The following is a 6308-nucleotide window of genomic DNA, read 5'->3' as shown; positions in this document are numbered from 1 at the left end:
TTTTGATGTTTAATTATAATATGTCCCGTCCTACATGTTAAATGTTGCTGTTGACAGCGACCCCTTGTAAAAGCGTTTTGAGAACTTTAATGGATATTGCGCTATATAAACAAAGCTATTAAAAAAAATATGCATAAGAGTGAAAAACAGTAGAACGGGGAGAGAGGCGATAAGGGGAAGTCGGCTAACTTGGTACAGATTATAATATTATACTGGTTCATAAGAGGCAAAGAGGGGGAGTGAGGGGCGAAGAGGAGGTGAGGGGGGCAAAGAGAAGGGAGGAGGGCGAAAGGGGAGGATGAGGGAGGTGAAGAGGAGGAGTGAGGAGGGCGAAGAGGAGGAAGTGAGGAGGCAAAGAGGAGGAGTGAGGAGGGCGAAAGGGAGGAGGAGTGAGGAGGCAAAGGGGAGGAGGAGTGAGGAGGGCGAAGAGGAGGAGTGAGGAGGGCGAAAGAGGAGGAGTGAGGAGGGGCGAAGAGGAGGAGTGAGGAGGGCAAAGAGGAGGAGAAGGAGAGGCAGGGAAAAGTTCGACAGGTGGAATGAATAAACCCCACAGAAAAGACCCCTTATCATTACATAAACAAACACCAACACACACGCGCGCGCGCTATCAAACACACATTCTCCTATAATAAATAAACACACACACTCTAACAAACAAACACGTACTAACCCCACACACACACACACTGCAAACACACAATTTTAGCTGAATCTGGTTTTCCCAAAGGGTTATCAAAAGCCCACCCCCACCATATGGTCCCATTCAAAATCGCATTCTTTTAGCTATGTAATTATTTGCAGCAGGACAATGACAAAAAAAACTTTTTTTTTTAAATTCATTTTGGCCAGAAAAAAATTTTACTGCATTTTACGTTTAAGATTAAAAAAGACATCAACTTGTTAAAAAGTCGCAAACTTTTGAAAGATATTTTCTTTTGTCATTCTAGTCTATTGTAAATTTGTAAAACCAATTCAAAAGTTTTGCGGCAAAAGTGAGAAAAAGCGTGTTTCGGCAGTTTGAAGTTTAAAGACCCTTTCCCCTCTCTCTCTCTCTCTTCTCTCTCTCTCTCTCTCCTCTTCTCTCTCTCTCTCTCTCTGTCTCCCCCTTTTCCCCCCTTCTTCTCTAGTTTTTTTGCACACCCCTATTGGGTTTTTCTATCTTAGACGACGGCCCTTTGGGGCCACAAAATGCTTAGCAAAAAAACACAATATAGGCAAAGACCCTTTTAAAAAATAAATAATGTATTATAAACATCTAACTAACAACACACTCGTCACTTTTCACGAACAATGGAATATTCCAATGTTTAACTGGGTAAAAAGAATCTTGACTATGGAATTATAGAGGGTTGATTGTGAGTAATTCTTTCTTCTTCTTCTTCTTTTTCTTCTTCTTCTTCTTCTTCTTCTTTTCTTCTTCTTCTTCTTTTTTCCTTCTCCTTCTCCTTCCCTCCCCCTCCTTCCTCCTCCTCCTCTCCTCCTCCTCCTCCCCCCTCCCCCCTCCTCCTCCTCCTCCTCCTTTTTCCTTCTTTTCTTTTCTTCTTCTTATTCTTTTCTTCTTCTTCTTCTTCTTCTTCTTCTTTCTTCTTTCTTCTTCTTCTTTCTTTTCTTTTTCTTTTTTCTTTCTTCTTTCTTCTTTTTTTCCCCTTCTTCTTCTTCTTCTTCTTCTTCTTCTTTCTTCTTCTTTTCTTCTTCTTCTTCTTTTCTTCTTTTTTCTTCTTCTTCTTCTTCTTCGACTTAGACACCTCATACGTTGGAAGACAAGCCCAGCTGTTTTGTTATAATTCTTCTCAATTGAACTCTGCAGAGAAAGCCAACAGACAACGGTCTATGTCCTTTCTAAAGATAGTCACTCTGCATCAGTGGACATAGCCGTGTCGCCGACTTGCAGTCTTTGTCGTAATGGAACCCGAGAAACTTCTTAAAAGGCTCGAATAAATTCCATGGCTCTCATCAGTGGTACTGGCGGCTCGCCCATTTGCGCTCGTGGTATAAAGGTCCGGAGTCCGGGGGCTTAACTGTAGAGTACCTGATTGAGCATTAAGATATGAAGTGAGTAGAAAAGTGCAGAAGACAATAGAGAATAAAAAATTTTTCGCGGCGGTGGTGGGGTTTGAACCTGCAACCTTATTGGTACGACAACTCCGCCTGGCAGGTGAGAGCGTGGCTCTACAGTGTGAGCTATCCATGAACACAAAAATATTCGTTTCAAACCCAAGTCATTTCTAGATCCCCTCTCACCCACTTCTGAGACCGCTGATTCGGTCGCCCACCACCATCGCGAAGTATTTTGACCAGCGGTTAAGCTTAATAGCCAAATTCTCAACACCCACCGCCGCGAAAAATTTTATTCTCTATTGTCTTCTGGCACTTTTCTACTCACTTCATATCTTGTTGTTACCAACATAAGTGCCTGCTCCACTCACTTTTCTGAATTAAAAATTCACCCCATACACCGGAGCATACTCAATGTCTCAATCGTTTCTATGTTATATGTTTTGTGATGAGAATATTGGCTATTAAGCTTAACTGCTGGTCAAAATACTTCGCGATGTTGGTGGGCGACCGAATCAGCGGTCTCAGAAGTGGGTGAGAGAGGGATCTAGAAATGACTTGGGTTTGAAACGAATATTTTTGTGTTCGTGGATAGCTCACACGGTAGAGCCACGCTCTCACCTGCCAGGCGGAGTTGTCGTACCAATAAGGTCGCAGGTTCAAACCCCACCACCGCTGCGAAAAATTTTTATTCTCTATTGTCTTCTGGCACTTTTCTACTCACATCATATCTTGTTGTTACCAACATAAGTGCCTGCTCCACTCACTTTTCTGATGGAGCATTGCATTGTGACTGGGCAGTTTAAGGTTAGTTCGTGAATGGGGAAAATTTTCGAAGATCGTCATTACATTGTGCGGCTATGTGGTCTAGTGGTTTTGACATTCGCTTTCGGATCGGAAGGTCCTAGGTTCGAGCCTCGCGCTCGGCGCACAGTTGAGTCCTTGGAAAAGACTCTTTACTCACATTCTCTCACCGTACTCAGGTATAAAATGAGTACCTGGCCGTTTACAGCGTTGTCTCTGTCCGAAAAATTGTAATATCGCCTAATATGCGTCATGTCCCGTCCTACATGTTAAATGTTGCTGTTGACCAGGGACCCTTTGTAAAGCGCTTTGAGCACATTTAGTGGATATTGCGCTATATAAAAGCTCATTTTTAAAACTCATTTTTATTGCTGCACTGTAATTAATATTATCTTTATTACAGGAGTACAAGTATTTCTTCAGTAATCTAAGGGGGAAATTTATTTCTTTGCCTCTCCCAGGTAAGCAAAATGCCAGCCGCAGGACAGCACCGCAAAGTGAGCATCAAGAGCTAACTTGTCTTTGACTCAAGTTTTTTAAAATAACAAAACAAACCAATTACACACACACACACACATACACACAAAAAAACCAAAACTCCAAAAAGACTTAAGTATCGAATTTATATTTGAATTTGCTTTTTGACCTCGTCATGGATCTCTCTAAATAAATAACAATGTGAAATTGAATGTAAGCTTCGATTTAATATACGAAAACAGATAAAAATGACGTTTCGGGTTTCCCCTTTTTCAACAAAACAGGATGAATGAAACGCTACAGACGAATGAGATAATGTGGTAGTGGCGATATTAAGATGAATGATTCATTTCATCTGTTTTCGTATATTATTAAATTGAAGCTTACATTCAAGTTCACGTTGTTATTTATTTCTTCGAGCTTCGAGCAGCAGCATTTACATTTTTTCATGATTTCTCTCAACGACATAACACCACTTTGAGGCGGTGGGTCACCAACATTATATTAAAAAGAGCTTTTATATAGCGCAAAAAACACTAAATGTGCTCAAAGCGCTTTACAAGGGTGCCTGACCAACAGCAACACGTAACATGTAGAACGAGACATGACGCCTGTCAGGTGATATTACAATTTTTTACGGACAGAGACAACGCTGATAACGACCAGGTACTCATTTTACACCTGAGTACGGTGAGAGAATGTGAGTAAAGAGCCTTTTCCAAGGACTCAACTAGGCGCCGAGCGAGGCTCGAACTCAGGACCTTCCGAATCCGAAAGCGAGTACCATACCACTTGACCACATAGCCGCACAAATTATGACCTGAGAGAAATTCAGTCCCATCGTCTAATTATGACCTTGGAACAATGCGAAAAAGAAAAAAAAGAAATAGAAAGAATATATTTTTTTAAAAAACACACCATGACACATGCTTCAGAAGATTGGCAAAGGATAGAATTTACGTAACAATGAATCGACAGAACAAACAATGTATGTACTATTTTAGCCATCTTTTCCTATTCGATTATTTTTGCCAGTAAAAATACTTTTACTTCACTATCGATAGATTGATTGAAATAATCGCTAACTTGCCCATACATTCCCAAACTTGATATTTCTGTAAATTCTCAAATTTAAGGCATATAATAACATGTTACAGTGTCATTTTAATATATTGATACAGATAATGCTGATACAACAAAGCGACAGTTTTCAGGCCATAAATGAGAAGTAGAAAAAAGTGTTTTATTATTTTATGGAAGTATTTATTCACATTTTATCACCGTTTGAAGATTGTGGAAAAATTGAGCCTAAGTAATCCCGTAAACCTCCGTTCACTGCTTACCTTAGTGGTAATTATTTTATTTTACGGCCCAATTAAGTAAGGTTACGAATTCCAAATTGCGACCAACGCAATAAGAAAACAGATTTTAAACCAGATTTAACATTAAGGTTGGAGCATTGAGTGAGACCAATAGGGAATGAGATTAGCGGAAGAGTAGCGTCCCTTGATTTGACGTCACCCATAGTCTGTGACGTCACCGGCGGAAAAAGTATTAGAGAGAGAACGTCATGTTGGTTGTGCGCATGCGTCTCTCGTCCTCGCTTGTCTTTCTATGGGTGACGTCCAATCAAGGGACGCTACTCTTCCGCTAATCTCATTCCCTATACGGAAACCTTCCAGCATTTCCACAAACACAAAACTTCAAATCTTTAACTTTAACACTAATGTAAATTTGTAAATTGGGGGGAAAAAAGAGGGGGGGGGGGGGGGGGGGGGGCTATAAATATGATTCCAGTTTGACATTTCCACGCAAAACTAAAGAACAATAAAGTATCATCACCATGCGGAGTGTTCTGTAAATCATGCGTCCACTGTGGAGAACCACAATGGCAATAAAGTACGGCAAATATTCATGATTAAATATTGTCTTAACCAGTGCTGAATACTTTACACGTCAGCAACAGAGCGCATTACAATATAATTTTGAAGACAGGAAAGTACAATATTGAAAATATTTACCACCCAACATAATGTAATATGAAAGTTAAAAGATTAAAGATTTGCATGAACAAACACGACGCAAGGAAAAATGTGACAAAAGGAAAAGAATTTGAACTAGTATCAGGAGTGGATTCCTTTAGCAAAATTGCAGATTTCGACCGCCTTAAAGTCCCACCTCGACTCTAGGAAAGACATCCCACTGAAGGACAAAACATTCATAATTATTTTCCAAGCACCTTAATGTTGACTTACTTCACATATATTATTATTAAAATAATGGAATGGGCTGGATGAACTAGTCATCATGGCACCACACCTAAACGATTTCAAGGCCCGACTGACATGGGCCCGCGCCCAATGAGGACGCCGCTGAAATACAACCAGACCATTGGTTTCTTCAGCGCCAACCATACAGATACAGATATGCCTTTTACTTAGCTCCTGGCGAAGCAAAGGGCCTCAACAGTACTCTTCCATCTTCTTCTGTCCTAGGCCTCACACTAGGTAAGATTGGACACGCGCAAATCTTGGTGAGTCTCCACCTTCAAGCCTGTTCAGACTATCGCTTGCCCTGTGGGGTTTCCATTCGAGAGCCAGATTGGTAAATGTTACAGGGCTCTTTCCGAAGGGTATGGCCAACCCATCGCCACTTTCTGCGCTTGATCTGGACCCATACATTTGCTCTTGGTTTGTTCTCGTCCAAAGATCAGTGTTTGGGAATTGCCATCTGGCCGCCAGTTGCCAGATTCATTTGCGCGCACCTACAGACTTCATTACCGGACCGATTCCGGCTCAAAGTATTCGTCACGATCTGTCAATTTCCACAATACAGTAGAATGATAATTAAAACAGATGAGTGTCTGTTCGTAATAGCCTTTATTTCAATGCGAATATTGCGGTAACTGGTTTAAATATTGTGACCCTTCGCCTCAAAACGGTATGAAGTCGGGATGGTTAAGATGTTGAAAA

This window comes from Berghia stephanieae, chromosome 3 (genome assembly GCF_034508935.2).
Source record: "Berghia stephanieae isolate SIO BIC M18660-M18661 chromosome 3, UCSD_Bste_1.3, whole genome shotgun sequence".
NCBI lineage: Eukaryota > Metazoa > Mollusca > Gastropoda > Nudibranchia > Aeolidiidae > Berghia > Berghia stephanieae.
The sequence above is the reverse complement of the archived record's forward strand: the minus strand, read 5'-3'. Positions refer to the sequence as shown.